Consider the following 16610-nt stretch of genomic DNA (forward strand, 5'->3'; position numbering starts at 1 on the left):
CACCTGCACTGGCCACAAAAACACCTGCACTGGCCGTGCTAATACCTGCACTGGCCACACCAACGCCTGCACTAGCCACGCCAACACCTGCACTGGCCACACCAACGCCTGCACTGGCCACGCCAACGCCTGCACTAGCCACACCAACACCTGCACTGGCCACGCCAACGCCTGCACTAGCCACACCAACACCTGCACTAGCCACACCAACACCTGCACTGGCCACACCAACGCCTGCACTGGCCACGCCAACGCCTGCACTAGCCACACCAACACCTGCACTGGCCACACCAACACCTGCACTAGCCACGCCGACACCTGCACTGGCCACGCCGACACCTGCACTGGCCACACCGACACCTGCACTAGCCACGCCGACACCTGCACTGGCCACACCAACACCTGCACTGGCCACACCAACACCTGCACTGGCCACGCCAACGCCTGCACTAGCCACGCCAACACCTGCACTGGCCACGCCAACGCCTGCACTGGCCACACCGACACCTGCACTGGCCACGCCAACACCTGCACTGGCCACACCAACGCCTGCACTGGCCACACCAACACCTGCACTGGCCACACCGACATCTGCACTGGCCACGCCAACACCTGCACTGGCCACAAAAACACCTGCACTGGCCGTGCTAATACCTGCACTGGCCACACCAACACCTGCACTGGCCACGCCAACACCTGCACTGGCCATGCCGACACCTGCACTGGCCACGCCGACACCTGCACTGGCCACACCGACACCTGCACTAGCCACGCCGACACCTGCACTGGCCACGCCGACACCTGCACTGGCCACACCGACACCTGCACTAGCCACGCCGACACCTGCACTAGCCACGCCGACACCTGCACTGGCCACGCCGACACCTGCACTGGCCACGCCAACGCCTGCACTAGCCACGCCAACGCCTGCACTGGCCACACCAACACCTGCGCTGGCCACGCCGACACCTGCACTGGCCACGCCAACACCTGCACTGGCCACACCAACACCTGCACTGGCCACGCCAACGCCTGCACTGGCCACGCCGACACCTGCACTGGCCACGCCAACGCCTGCACTGGCCACACCGACGCCTGCACTGGCCACACCGACGCCTGCACTGGCCACACCAACACCTGCACTGGCCACGCCGACACCTGCACTGGCCACACCGACACCTGCACTAGCCACGCCAACACCTGCACTGGCCACGCCAACACCTGCACTGGCCACACCAACACCTGCACTGGCCACGCCAACACCTGCACTGGCCACACCGACACCTGCACTGGCCACACCAACACCTGCACTGGCCACACCGACACCTGCACTAGCCACGCCAACACCTGCACTAGCCACACCAACACCTGCACTGGCCACGCCAACACCTGCACTGGCCACGCCAACGCCTGCACTGGCCACACCAACACCTGCACTGGCCACACCGACACCTGCACTGGCCACGCCGACGCCTGCACTGGCCACACCGACGCCTGCACTGGCCACACCGACACCTGCACTGGCCACACCGACACCTGCACTGGCCACGCCAACACCTGCACTGGCCACGCCAACGCCTGCACTGGCCACACCAACACCTGCACTGGCCACACCGACACCTGCACTGGCCACGCCGACACCTGCACTGGCCACACCGACGCCTTGTCTCCCTCCAGCTGCTTCTTTCCTCATCATAATTTTTCAACCCTCCACCGGCGGCTGAGCTTCTGCCCGCGCTGCCGGCAGGGACAGGCAGGGACAGGCAGGGACAGGCAGGGGCAGCAGGGGCAGGCAGGGACAGGCAGGGACAGGCAGGGGCAGGCAGGGGACAGGTAGGGGACAGGCAGGGACAGGCAGGGACAGGCAGGGACAGGCAGGAGCAGACGGGCAGGCAGCTGCAGGCAGGGGACAGGCAGGAGCAGTCAGCTGCAGGCAGGGGACAGGCAGGGGGCAGGCAGGGGACAGGTAGGGGACAGGCAGCTGCAGGCAGGGGCAGGCAGGGACAGGCAGGGGACAGGTAGGGGACAGGCAGCTGCAGGCAGGGGCAGGCAGGGGCAGGCAGGGACAGGCAGGGGACAGGTAGGGGACAGGCAGCTGCAGGCAGGGGCAGGCAGGGGCAGGCAGGGACAGGCAGGGGACAGGTAGGGGACAGGCAGCTGCAGGCAGGGGCAGGCAGGGGCAGGCAGCTGCAGGCAGGGGCAGCAGGGGACAGGCAGGGGCAGGCAGGGGCCAGGTAGGGGACAGGCAGGAGCAGGCAGGGGCAGGCAGGGGCAGCAGGGGACAGGTAGGGGACAGGCAGGGACAGGTAGGGGCAGCAGGGGACAGGTAGGGGACAGGCAGGGGCAGGCAGGGACAGGCAGGGACAGGCAGGGACAGGCAGGGATGAGCAGGGGACGGGCAGGGACAGGCAGGGACAGGCAGGGGACAGGCAGGGGCAGGCAGCTGCAGGCAGGGGACAGGTAGGGGACAGGCAGGAGCAGGCAGGGGCAGGCAGGGGCAGCAGGTTCCAGTTCCTGTTCATCAATAAAGGGGGGCCGAGCCCGGCTCCCCCCTCCCCCTCCCACACCCCGGGGCGCCCACAGGGTGCACAGCATGGAGGGTGCACACTCCCCCCTTGCTCCCCCCCACCCCCCTTGGCTTTGCCGGAGGGTGCCGGGGCGCGGCTCCTGCCAGGCACCCAGAAGGGACCCCCGCGGGCAGGACAACCCTCGGCCATCGATCGCCGACGGGGAGGACGAGTGGTGGGAGTCGGGGAAAGGTCGCGGGCGCTCAAAGCTCTCCCCACAGAGCACGCCAAAGCTGGGGGGAGCAGGGGGGGGTCTGCGGCATGACCCCCTGCCCCCGGCTCCATTCCCACCTCCAGCCCTCATCTGGGACACCGGGATATGGATAATGTGGTTACGGGAATTGTTGGAGGCTCCGAGTCGGGCACCGGCTAACGGCGCCGGGCTTTGCTCTTCCTTCGGCCCTGCCTTTGCCCCCGGCCCCGGTGTCACCGGTGGGGTCCCTCCGGGGTCCGTCCCCAATCCCGCACCCCAGGGACCCCGGCCGCGACGGCAGCCCCTTGCCGGGGCCGTGCCACCCGCCTGCCCCCGCAGCATCTTCGGCCTCGGGGCCGGATCCGGGCGGCGGGCGGGAGCTTCCAGCTGAAGACATGGGCGCTGGCTGTTATTCCAACAGGGCTGCATCTCCAGTCGCTTACTCACACTGGAGACACATGCACTGTAGAATACAGCCAGGCCTCGGCCGCGTGTCCGTCCCACCGTCCCTCTGTCCCTCCGCGACGGCTCAGCATCCCCGCCGCGCGCAGGGGGAGACGGGGCAGAGCCCGAGCGGGACACCCGGGGCTGTTGGGAGCATCAAATGCCGGCAGCACGCTCGGCGCGGGGATGGACAGGTGGCAGCTGGAGGCGGGTGATGGCTTTAACAGGGCCAGGAATGCGGGTCCGTCCCCGGAGCGGGTGGGAAAAGCTGCAGGATCTTAAAAAACCATCCCCAAGAGGAGGGAGCGAGCGTTGGGGGCAGGCAGGAGTGGTTGCCGCACAGGGAGGCAGCAGGGGGAGCGAGACTGGCCCAGGAAGGGCATCCCGCTCATCCCGCTCATCCCGCTCATCCCGCTCATCCCACTCATCCCGCTCATCCTACTCATCCCGCTCATCCCGCTCATCCCGCTCATCCTGCTCATCCTACTCATCCCGCTCATCCTGCTCATCCCGCTCATCCCGCTCATCCCGCTCATCCCGCTCATCCCGCTCATCCCACTCATCCCGCTCATCCCGCTCATCCCGCTCATCCTGCTCATCCTACTCATCCCGCTCATCCCGCTCATCCCGCTCATCCCGCTCATCCCGCTCATCCCACTCATCCTGCTCATCCTACTCATCCCGCTCATCCCAGTCGTCCCACAGGATCCCAGACTGGCGGGGGTTGGCAGGGACCTCTGGAGATCATCTCATCCAACCCCCCTGCTTGAGCAGGCACACCCAGAGCAGGGGGCACAGGGTCCCACTCATCCTGCTCACCCCGTTTGTCCCACTTTCACCCCCCCTCATCCCCCTCATCCCCTCATCCCCCTCATCCCCACATCCCCCTCATCCCCACATCCCCCTCATCACCCTCATCACCCACATGTCCCTCATCTCCTTCATCCCCCTCATCATGCACATCCCCCTCATCCCCCTCATCTCCCTCATCCCCCTCATCATGCACATGTCCCTCATCTCCTTCACCCCCACATCCCCCCCATCCCCCTCATCTCCTTCACCCCCACATCTCCCCCATCCCCCTCATCTCCTTCACCCCCACATCTCCCTCATCCCCATCATCTCCTTCACCCCCACATCTCCCTCATCCCCGTCATCTCCTTCACCCCCACATCTCCCTCATCCCCATCATCTCCCTCAACCCCTCATCTCCCTCATCCCCCTCATCTCCTTCACCCCCACATCTCCCTCATCCCCATCATCCCCCCCATCCCCCTCATCTCCTTCACCCCCACATCTCCCCCATCCCCCTCATCTCCTTCACCCCCACATCTCCCTCATCCCCATCATCTCCTTCACCCCCACATCTCCCTCATCCCCATCATCTCCTTCACCCCCACATCTCCCTCATCCCCATCATCTCCCTCAACCCCTCATCTCCCTCATCCCCCTCATCTCCTTCACCCCCACATCTCCCTCATCCCCGTCATCTCCTTCACCCCCACATCTCCCTCATCCCCATCATCTCCCTCAACCCCTCATCTCCCTCATCCCCCTCATCTCCTTCACCCCCACATCTCCCTCATCCCCATCATCCCCCCCATCCCCCTCATCTCCTTCACCCCCACATCTCCCCCATCCCCCTCATCTCCTTCACCCCCACATCTCCCTCATCCCCATCATCTCCTTCACCCCCACATCTCCCTCAACCCCTCATCTCCTTCACCCCCACATCTCCCTCATCCCCATCATCTCCCTCAACCCCTCATCTCCCTCATCCCCCTCATCTCCTTCACCCCCACATCTCCCTCATCCCCCTCATCTCCTTCACCCCCACATCTCCCTCATCCCCATCATCTCCTTCACCCCCACATCTCCCTCATCCCCATCATCTCCCTCAACCCCTCATCTCCTTCACCCCCACATCCCCCCCATCCCCCTCATCTCCTTCACCCCCACATCTCCCCCATCCCCCTCATCTCCTTCACCCCCACATCTCCCCCATCCCCCTCATCTCCTTCACCCCCACATCTCCCCCATCCCCCTCATCTCCTTCACCCCCACATCTCCCCCATCCCCCTCATCTCCTTCACCCCCACATCTCCCTCATCCCCATCATCTCCTTCACCCCCACATCTCCCTCATCCCCATCATCTCCTTCACCCCCACATCTCCCTCATCCCCATCATCTCCCTCAACCCCTCATCTCCTTCACCCCCACATCTCCCTCATCCCCATCATCTCCCTCAACCCCTCATCTCCTTCACCCCCACATCTCCCTCATCCCCATCATCTCCCTCAACCCCTCATCTCCTTCACCCCCACATCTCCCTCATCCCCATCATCTCCTTCACCCCCACATCTCCCTCATCCCCATCATCTCCTTCACCCCCACATCTCCTTCACCCCCACATCTCCCTCATCCCCCTCATCTCCTTCACCCCCACATCTCCCTCATCCCCATCATCTCCTTCACCCCCACATCCCCCTCATCCCCCTCATCTCCTTCACCCCCACATCTCCCTCACCCCCACATCTCCCTCATCCCCCTCATCTCCTTCACCCCCACATCTCCCTCATCCCCATCATCTCCCTCAACCCCTCATCTCCTTCACCCCCACATCTCCCTCATCCCCATCATCTCCTTCACCCCCACATCCCCCTCATCCCCATCATCTCCCTCATCCCCATCATCTCCTTCACCCCCACATCCCCCTCATCCCCCTCATCTCCTTCACCCCCACATCTCCCTCATCCCCGTCATCTCCTTCACCCCCACATCTCCCTCACCCCCACATCTCCTTCACCCCCACATCTCCCTCATCCCCCTCATCTCCTTCACCCCCACATCTCCCCCATCCCCCTCATCTCCTTCACCCCCACATCTCCCTCATCCCCCTCATCTCCTTCACCCCCACATCTCCCTCATCCCCCTCATCTCCTTCACCCCCACATCTCCCTCATCCCCGTCATCTCCTTCACCCCCACATCTCCCTCACCCCCACATCTCCCTCACCCCCACATCTCCCTCATCCCCCTCATCTCCTTCACCCCCACATCTCCCTCACCCCCACATCTCCTTCACCCCCACATCTCCCTCACCCCCACATCTCCTTCACCCCCACATCTCCCCCATCCCCCTCATCTCCTTCACCCCCACATCTCCCTCACCCCCACATCTCCTTCACCCCCACATCTCCCCCATCCCCCTCATCTCCTTCACCCCCACATCTCCCTCACCCCCACATCTCCTTCACCCCCACATCTCCCCCATCCCCCTCATCTCCTTCACCCCCACATCTCCCCCGTCTCCCCCATCCCCCTCATCTCCTTCACCCCCACATCTCCCCCATCTCCCCCATCCCCCTCATCTCCTTCACCCCCACATCTCCCTCATCCCCCTCATCTCCTTCACCCCCACATCTCCCCCATCCCCATCATCTCCTTCACCCCCACATCTCCCTCATCCCCATCATCTCCTTCACCCCCACATCTCCCTCATCCCCCTCATCTCCTTCACCCCCACATCTCCCTCATCCCCCTCATCTCCTTCACCCCCACATCTCCCTCATCCCCCTCATCTCCTTCACCCCCACATCTCCCTCATCCCCATCATCCCCCCCATCCCCCTCATCTCCTTCACCCCCCATCTCCCCCATCTCCCCCATCCCCCTCATCTCCTTCACCCCCACATCTCCCCCATCTCCCCCATCCCCCTCATCCCCCTCACCCCCTCACCCCCTCACCCCCCGCCCCCCGCCCGGCTCCCCCCGCCCGCTCTCCCCCCGGGCAGCTCTCCCCACGCCCTCGCCGCGTTGCTCAGCCCCGGGGATGCCGCCGAGCCGCAGGCGGGCCCCCGCACCCTTTCGGTGCCGGGATGCCGCCCCGCTCGGCGCCGGGCAGGGAGCCAGCACCCGGCCGGGGCCGCCACCCCGGCCACATCACATTTATTGCCATAAATAGTATTCCCTGGTGGCCTCGGGCCGGGCCGATCGCGCCGCCGGCTCAGCCCGGCTGGGGCCCGCTGTCAGCTCTGTTTATCGCTTTTATTTAATGACCCCACGCGGGAGCAGAAGCGGCGAGTCCCTGTGGGCGCCCGAGGCGCTGGGAGAGCTCGGAGCCACGCACGGCACGGGGTGGGGGGCACAGCTTCCCCCCCCCCCCCCAATTCCTCCTCCTGATGGGGAAGGGGATGCGGGATGCGGTGATGTGCCGGGTCCGCCGGTGCCGGCGCGTCCTGGGGCTGTCGTGCAAACCGGGGAGGAGGGCACGGATGGGATGGGGGCGTCCCCCCCCCACCCCCCCCCCCCAGCGTTTCGGGGTGCCGGTGCCCCAGCACCGGGGAGGGGGTTATCCCCGCTCTGGGTCCCCACCGCAGGCAACGCGCAGGCAGCGCGCTGCGCCCTTCCCCGGCGGCCGTGGGAGACGGTGGGGGGTCGCATCCATCCCCCCACACCCCCAGAGCGGGCAGGGAGCCCCCCACCCGCCGAGTGCCAGCGGGTACCTCCGCCCGCTCTACCTCCGCCAGGGAGCTGATTACGGGGATAACTGGGTTCCCAACGCCGGGCACCGGCACGGCGAGCGGAGCCCGCTGCGGTGGGCAGCGAGGGGGCGGCGTCCCCCACGCCTCCCCCCGGCGCTCGGCCCCACGGGCCCCATCCGCGCACCGCGTCTGGGGGCTGCGTGTGGGAGCTGTGGGGCAGGGCTGGGGGAGCGGGTGCTCCGGGCCCGTCCCCGGCTCCCGCGGACGCTTGGCTGGGCTGGGCTGGCGGGACGAAACCCGCGGCCGCCCCATCCCCGTCTCTGGGGACGGCACCGGGACCCACCGAGCTGGGCTCACCGCAGCCCCGGACCCGCACCCACCGGGGCAGGGGGCCAAAACCCTTCCCGGGAGAGGCTCCGGTGCCGGTGCCTGCTCTGCCTCCCAGCTTCCCTAGAGGGCAGAGCCGTAATAACGCTTCCCAGGGGGGCACGGGGGGGGTCAGTTAACTTCAACAGAGTGGGGGGGAAGCGTGGAGCGATTACATTTCCCAGCTGTCAGAGCAGAGGCAAACACCCTCACCCCGAGGCCTTCGTGCCCCGTAGGAAGACACGGCACGGAAATGGGGTGCCTGGAGAGGGGCGCCGGGGGGGATTCGGGGCCAGACCCAGAGAACGTGGGGCAAGGCGTGGCGCTGGGCATTGCCGACAGCCCCAGGAGCTGAGGATGCTGCTCCTGCAGAGCAGGCAGGAGGGGGAGAGCTGCGCCCCATCCCCGTGGCGCGGCCAGCAGCCGTGGCCCGTGGGACCATCAACCCAACACTGGCGTCACCTTTGCCCTGGCCTGGAAGGTCGGGGCCGCCGGCCTTGCTCTGCCAGACACCCAAACCGACAAACCGACGGGCTGCCACGGCCCATCGCCGACCACCCCATTCCCCACGGGACCGTGGGGGTTGCTCCCGCTCCGGCTGGGCTGGCGCACACCAGCATCCCCCGGCACGGCGCAACGCCGGAGCCGTATCTGCCTCAGTATTTCCCGACGGAGCCACCAGGTGATTAACGAAGCCGTTCATCTCATTAGAGTAAGCAATTCGTCTTTGCTCCAAAACCCCGCGGCTTCGGCAAAGCCAGACTCCACCGCGGCCCAGCCGGCCGGACCACAGGCTGCCCTCCTCCCCGTGGAAAATGGCACCCTGTTTGCTCCGTTATTTCCCCCCCCCCCCCCCTTTTTCCATTGGGAGAGCGGCGGCAGCACCCCGCACCCAGCCACACAAGGGTGCGGCCCCCCAGCGCGGCCCCCCCGACTCATCCCAGCCGCCCCCCCAGGCTCCGATGGACCCCGCCAGGACGGAAGAGCATCTTTTCCAGCGAAGGGAATTCACGGGCAGCAAAACCGTGGCTTTTTCCGGGGAGGGATGGCCAGGCACTGGGTGGGGATTTTGGGGACGGATCCATCCCCCTGCTCAGACCCACCGGCCGCAGCAGCTGGGTTCAGCCCCCCCCGGCCCCCCCCAGGGCCTCTCTGGATGTTTATGGAAGAGAGAAATCCCATCCTGGCCGGCTTCCTCTCCGGAAAGGCTCCTCTCACGCCTGCCACGGGGAAGGACGGAGACCGGGGGGGTCCCACATCCCCCCCCCGAGCACCAGCACTGGCTGGCTCTCACACCTCGGGGCTTGTGCCCATCCCCCTGGCCTCACTCCCAGGCGATGGACGGAGGTGGTATTTCCCCCATGGGGGAGCCCAGGGTGATGCTCCCCTGCCCAGAGCACCCCCAGGGTGAGGAGGAGCCCCCTCCCCGGAGCGAGCAGAGGTGGGATCCAGGGCAGCGAGGTACCCGCTGGGATGCTCAGCACCCTTTTGGGGAGGGGGAAACTGAGGCACGGAAAGCGAGGCGGCGATACCGGCACCTGGGAGCATCCTGCTCCCGGAGGGACGCGGAGCCGGGCTGTAGGGCCCTGCCTTGCAAGGGTGGGATGGGGCTGGGGGGCCTACTGGAGACAGGGGTCCTGGGCTGCGGGGAGGGGGGGGGCAGATCCACAGCCCGGATGGATCCTGCCATCGCTGCGGGAGCACCCATGGGTGCTGGCTCCTAGGGAGGGACGCTGGCATCAGCCCAGGCTCCAGCAGCAGACTCTTGCAGCGTCCTTCCCCATGCCGTCCCCGCGGGGTCAGCAGCCCCCGCTCGCTGCAGGGCCGAGGAACCTCAAGGAAATGAATCATCCCCCAGCCGAGCTTCCAGCCCAGCTTCGCCGTAAAAACCGCAAGTAAATTATTTGACCGACGCGACCCTTTGAGCTCGGAGGCGTCCGTCTCCCCGCCAGCCCTCGGAGTCGGGCTCCCACCCCTCCCGCAGGACTTTATCCACCTGGGAACGCGAGGGAAATGATCCCAATTAATTCTGTAAGTGGATTAGTGCATTATCCCCAGCGTGAGCGATCGCCTTCGCGATGAGGCCGGACATCGTTCCGTCTGGACGGCTTCACTCCCCGAGCTGGGGCACCCAAATCAAATTAGAGCATCCGAGATGCTGAATCCGCAGATCTCCGTGCCCACGGCCATCATGTGTGTCCCCGCCCCAGTACCCAAGTCCCGTGGGTACCATCCCCACCCAAGGGCAGGCAGACACTGCCCGATGTATTTGCAAAGGGATGGGGATGCTTGAGAGCACGGCGTGCAGGGAGGGGTGGGTCTGGGGCAGGGAAAAGCCCCCCACACCCCCACACCCCATTTATTGCCTTGCCCTAAGCCCTCTCCGGCAGATGGGGGGAGCGATGGCAGCCCTGCAGCCGGCAGAGCCCCGCTGCAGCCAGGACCCCACTGCCAGCCCCCAGCCCCTCTCACACCAGCCCAGTTGCCTCTTGCAGGGTGTTCGCAGGCGTCAAGGGCTGAGGAGCATCTCCCAGACCCTGCTGCTGGTCGGGGCATCCCTTGCAGAGCAGAGCCCTCGGCGAGGGAGACGACCACATCTGGACCATCCCGACCAGGATCCCGGTCCTGCTGAGCCAGGGCTGGGGGCTCGGCTCCCTCCCGCCTTGGGTTCATCCCATCGGATGCGTTTGTAGCCCGACAGCAGCTGCCAGCCTCTGGATCTCGTAAAAGCTCTCCCGTCTTGACAAGCAAAAAGCAAATCGCGTTTGTATTCCTGCTGCCGCTTGCTGCCGTGTGGGAGGCAGCCTGTCTCCGCCAGCACGGCCCTTCGCCCGTCCCCACGGCCCCAGCCCGGGGACACCCGCCTGCTTGGGTCACCCCCCCTTGCCAGGCCAGCCCCAGGGGCTCCCCGCCTGTCCCCCTCCCCAAAGCAGGGACACCCCGATCCTCCCATGCCACAGCTCTGGCTTTCCCCACCGCTTTCCCCTCTCCAGGGCACTTTCTCCCCTCCCGCCTCCTCTTTGCAGAGGAAGATGCTGGTCCAGGACCCCCTTCTGCCCCCACCGATTGCACCCAGGGTTGGCTCCCAGAGCATAGGGACCCACATCCCTGCCTTGGCCACCTCTCCAGTGCGTGGCAGCAGGGTGACAACACCACCCTCGCACCCCAGGATCCCAAGGGAGCAGCCGAGCCCCCCCCGTAGCCCCCCCCGGACCCCCGAGCTGAGCCCCAGCAGCCGGCAGCTGCAAGCAAACACCCAGCCCCAGCGCCCGCGCCGCCCTGCCCAAGCATTTGCCGAGCAATCTGGCGATGTTAAAAATATCCCCGAGCCGTGATTCATCCTCCTGTCCCTCCTCCCCCTCTCCTCCGGCAATGCCGAGTCCCCCCGCCCCGCTCCCCATTCCGGGGGGCTGCTCCCCGCCGCCCCCCCCTCCCCCCCAGCTGCACGGCCCCGTGCTCCGGCCGCGGCGGTTAAATATAGCCAAGCTCTGGCTGTGTGTTAGCAACGCGGAGCTGACAACAAGCAGGCAGGGCCAGGCAGGAGAGCCTCATGCGGGCAGAGAGCATCGCCGGGCCAAACCGCTGCGGTGCGAGTGGGGAAACTGAGGCACGGAGCAGGGGAGCGACTCCTGAAGGCAGCGGGTCCCACCGCGGGGGGAGCTTTGCCGTCGCCAGCTCTGCCGTGGGCTGAGCGACACTGCTGGCACGGCTGTCACCCCTGTCCCCGCACCGCTCCGGGATCCTTCCCCCAGCCCCACAGGCACAGCTCCCCTGGGAATCCTCTCCTTCGGGGCGGGGATATGGCAGCAGCACCCCTGGGGCGAGCACGGGGCGAGGGCCAGAGGATGGAGCGATGGACGGACAGAGAGATGGAGAAAGCCGGCAGCTCTGCCCGACCCTGGCCGGGAAGACATCCATCCCTCCCGAGCCAGCCCATCCCGGATTAGAGCACTGCTTTCGGTCCCAAATTACATTGCTTTAATCTAATCAGGCAACAACAACCTGTAACCCGAGGTAGCTCCTTAATTACCTCATCTTTTATAGGGGGATAATGAGCGTAAATGGGAAGGAAACACTTCTGGGATATCTCTTGCCTCCCCACGGTCATTTGCCCGGGGTCCTGGTGCAGCAGATGGATGAGGAGCTGGGCCCCGCGGGCAGGGGCTGGAGCGACGCAGCCCCGGCACCCAGCGAGGCTGGGCTGAGCCTTCCCAGGGCCGGAGGGTGCAAACCTGGGGCATCAGGCACCCAAAACCACCACGCCAGGAGCCCTGCACGCCCACGCCTGCCTCGGTGCCCCCGAGGGCTGCAGCCGTGCAGGACCAGCGCGGCGCTGGGCTCGGCTCCGGACGGGAAGGGCTGTGCTGAGCCCAGCATCGACCCCCGAGCCGAGCCCAGCGCTCCACCCCGGCCTCCTCGCCCATGCACCGGCCCGCAGCCTCGACCGGCGCGGGGAGCTGCCTCCGCACCAGCGTGCACGGCTGGCTTCTCCTCAGCCAGCGCTTTAAAAGCCATTTCAGGTGCTCTCGGTCTATTAGCGAGTCCCAGCTGATGAGGCTGCCATATAACCGCTATGATCGCGGTTAAGCCCGGCAGAGAGGGGTGGCATCGCCCTGCCGGGCACACGGCGGGCAGGCGGGCTCGCAAGCCGCAGCGGGGAGTGCGGGGTGGGCTGCACAGGGCAGTGCTCACGGGGCTTCTGCACAGGGTGGTCTTCATGGGGCAATGTGCACAAGGCCGTTTGCACGGGGCAGTTTGCACGGGGCAGTTTGCACAGGGAGATCTGCACGGGGCCATTTGCACGGGGCAGTTTGCACAGGGAGATCTGCACGGGGCAGTTCGTACAGGCAGTGCAAACCATTTGCACAGGCCATTTGCACAGGGCAGTTCATACGGGCAGTGCAAACCGTTTGCACAGGGCATTTGCACAGGCCATTTGGATGAGGCAGTTTGCACAGGGCAATTTGTACAAGCAGTGCAAACCGTTTGCACAGGGCATTTGCACAGGGCAGTTCATACAGGCAGTGCAAACCGTTTGCACAGGGCATTTGCACAGGGCAGTTCATACGGGCAGTGCAAACCGTTTGCACAGGGCATTTGCACAGGGCAGTTCATACAGGCAGTGCAAACCATTTGCACAGGGCATTTGCACAGGGCAGTTCATACGGGCAGTGCAAACCATTTGCACAGGGCAGTTCATACGGGCAGTGCAAACCATTTGCACAGGCCATTTGCACAGGGCAGTTCATACGGGCAGTGCAAACCGTTTGCACAGGGCATTTGCACAGGGCAGTTCATACAGGCAGTGCAAACCGTTTGCACAGGCCATTTGCACAGGGCAGTTCATACGGGCAGTGCAAACCGTTTGCACAGGCCATTTGCACAGGGCAGTTCATACGGGCAGTGCAAACCGTTTGCACAGGCCATTTGCACAGGGCAGTTCATACGGGCAGTGCAAACCGTTTGCACAGGGCATTTGCACAGGGCAGTTCATACGGGCAGTGCAAACCGTTTGCACAGGCCATTTGCACAGGGCAGTTCATACGGGCAGTGCAAACCGTTTGCACAGGGCATTTGCACAGGGCAGTTCATACAGGCAGTGCAAACCGTTTGCACAGGCCATTTGCACAGGGCAGTTCATACGGGCAGTGCAAAATGTTTGCACAGGGCATTTGCACAGGGCAGTTCATACGGGCAGTGCAAACCGTTTGCACAGGGCATTTGCACAGGGCAGTTCATACGGGCAGTGCAAACCGTTTGCACAGGGCATTTGCACAGGGCAGTTCATACAGGCAGTGCAAACCGTTTGCACAGGGCATTTGCACAGGGCAGTTCATACAGGCAGTGCAAACCGTTTGCACAGGGCATTTGCACAGGGCAGTTCATACGGGCAGTGCAAACCATTTGCACAGGGCATTTGCACAGGGCAGTTCATATGGGCAGTGCAAACCATTTGCACAGGGCAGTTCATACGGGCAGTGCAAACCATTTGCACAGGGCAGTTCCTATGGGCAGTGCAAACCGTTTGCACAGGGCATTTGCACAGGCCATTTGGATGAGGCAGTTTGCACAGGGCAGTTCGTACAGGCAGTGCAAACCATTTGCACAGGGCATTTGCACAGCCTGGGACCACGTGAACTGACGCTCCCTGGGGATGCCACAACCTCTGAGCAGGGTTTTGGGGTTTTTTGGGGTTTTTTTTTGAATTTTACAATTTTCCAGCCTCCGTCATCCCCCGAGACCTTCGGGGGTGCTCCCCACGTCGTCCCCCCGCATCCCGGCCTCGCCCCCCAGGGTTGATGGAACGGGGCCGGAGTCAAGGTTGCTTCCTGTTGATGTCCCTTTGTCGGGCAGGACAAACAGCTGGACCGCGGCCGTCCTCCTCAAGGATTTCCCGTCCCCAAGAACATCGCGGCCTTCTTGGCACAGCAGTCCCCGGCCGGGCTGGCCAAACGATTTGCCTCTAATTAGTTGCTGATAAAGAGCCGAGCTGGAAAGGGCCGAGGGTCTCTCCCGCAGGGAAGGGAAGGAAGTTGTTATTTCGGTGGGAAACCAATTGCGAGGAGCAGATAAAATGGCTGGTCAGCCAGGCCTGCCCGCCCGTGGGGACCACTGCACCCCAGGGACCCCCAGCTCCCTTCCCCGCGGCCCCCCGGGGACCGCCGGTGCACCCTACAGCCAGGGCAGGGTGGGTGCTGCCTGCACTGCTGCCTGCACCCTGCCCAGCCCACCTCCTGCCCCTAACCCATGGCAGGAGGGGGACACGGACCCCGCTCAGCCCCATGTCACTTGTCCCTGACCCATGTCCTGGTGTGGGGAGTGGGATACGGAGCCCTGTCAGCCCACCGCCTCCTGCCCCAGCCCGTTTTGGGGGTGCAGCGGTGCTGCAGTGGCACCCCGGCGTCCTCGGGAAGGGACTTGACCCCGCTGCCCTTCTGTTCCTGGCACGGAGCTGCCGGCCCTGCAAGGCTGCAGTGCCAATAAATCACACGCCAGAGGATGGGGACAGGCGGGGACGGGGTGGGAACAGGCCTGGCTGTGGGGTACACAGGGGTGCCCGGACCCAGCGAAGGGGGATGATCCCATGGATGGGCTGGGGGGTTCCATCCTGCAAACCCAGAGCTCAGAAAATGGTCCTGAACGAGCTCAGAGCGCCGGCCGCATCCCGGCAGACGACGCCAGCCCCGTACCAGGGCTCGGCAGCCATCGGGCAGGGCGAGGGCAAAGCCATGCCGCTCCCTAAAACCCTCCCCTCACCCCATGGGCACCGCAGCTGCAGCCCCGGAGCCCTCTCCATCCTCCCGAGGCAGCCGCGAGGAAACCGCTCCATCCTTAGGAGCATCCCTGGTACCCGACCGCCTTCATCCCGGGGGTTCGCGGAGGTTTGCAGCGGCCACCGCGCCCACCCTGGCACCCAGCTGCGGAGGGTGGCTGGCTGGACTCACGGGCACATCAACGCGGGGGGTCTGCGCCCACCCAGCCTCCCAAAAATCCAAACGTTCCCTCCTGCTCTGCCTCTCAATTTCGCCACAGGCGGCCTCCAAAATTCGCTGCTGCCCGGCAGCAGAGCTGGGCGTGGGGCTGAGCATCGCTGCCGCAGGACCGCTGGCAGTGCCAGAGGGGGGCTAGCACCACGCACCCCCCCGGGACGTGGCACCCCGGAAGGCTTTCCCTAGCACGCTGTCCCTTTCCTGTCCCCACCAAGCACCTCCCGGCTGGGTTTTAAGGATTTTCTTATATGTTTTCTGGCGGATTGGCTGTGCTGAGGCTCCCCTGGCCTGGCTCTGCTCCGGAGCATCGTGGCAAAACCTCCTCCCCAAAGGATTTGGGGCTTGGGGGGGACGGGGACAGAGGGGTCCCATGGTGGGAGGACTTTGAGCAGTGGGGTGGGAAGGGGAGATGCGATGTTCCCGCATCCCCTCCCAGCGCTAATGGGATCTGCGCGGTGATTAGGGAGCTCATTTATCAGCCTCTGATGGGATCTGGGAAAATTAAATTCCCGGCCATCTGCAAATGAGGAGGAATTCAATCTGGGGCAGCGCGGCAGCCAGGGGCTGGCACGGCTGCCTCCCTCGGGGGGTTTGCTCTGCATGCGCGGGGACCTCTCTTATTTTCCGTATATCAAGGGGTTTGGTTACGGGATCCTGCTCTGAGCCTCTGGGGAGGGGTCTGGGAATCACAGGGGTCTCACTACTCCCATGGGGAAACTGAGGCGCGGCCAAGGGAAGCCCGAAGCCACCCATTAAATGGATCAGCACCCAGCTGGAGGGCCAGTCTCCAACCCCTTCATGTATGGCCCGTCCCAAAGCCATGCCCAGGGCACCCAAAGGTGCCAGGCACCATGCACCCGCCAGAGTCGCAGGCACCAGCCTGCCCAGCACACGGGTGGCAGAGGGATGCGCCTGCCCGAGCCAAAAAGCAGAGAGAAAATCCCCGCTCTGTCTGACACACAGCTGCCGGGGAGGATTTGCTCCTGGGTTTGGCAGCATCCCGACGGAGCCGGGCTGGGAGCAGCGATACCCTCTCCTGCGCCAAGAACAGGGAGTCTCCGGAACCA

At 65.0% G+C, this 16610-nt stretch overlaps 1 protein-coding gene across 2 annotated transcripts in view; it reads right to left on the bottom strand.

The window, feature by feature from the left end:
- PDE2A (phosphodiesterase 2A) overlaps positions 1-16610 on the bottom strand; it is an 87650-nt gene that overhangs the window by 20794 nt on the left and 50246 nt on the right. The gene's annotated exons all lie outside the window — the stretch shown is intronic.

This window comes from Phalacrocorax carbo, chromosome 1, assembly GCF_963921805.1.
Source record: "Phalacrocorax carbo chromosome 1, bPhaCar2.1, whole genome shotgun sequence".
In the NCBI taxonomy this organism is placed as follows: Eukaryota; Metazoa; Chordata; class Aves; order Suliformes; family Phalacrocoracidae; genus Phalacrocorax; species Phalacrocorax carbo.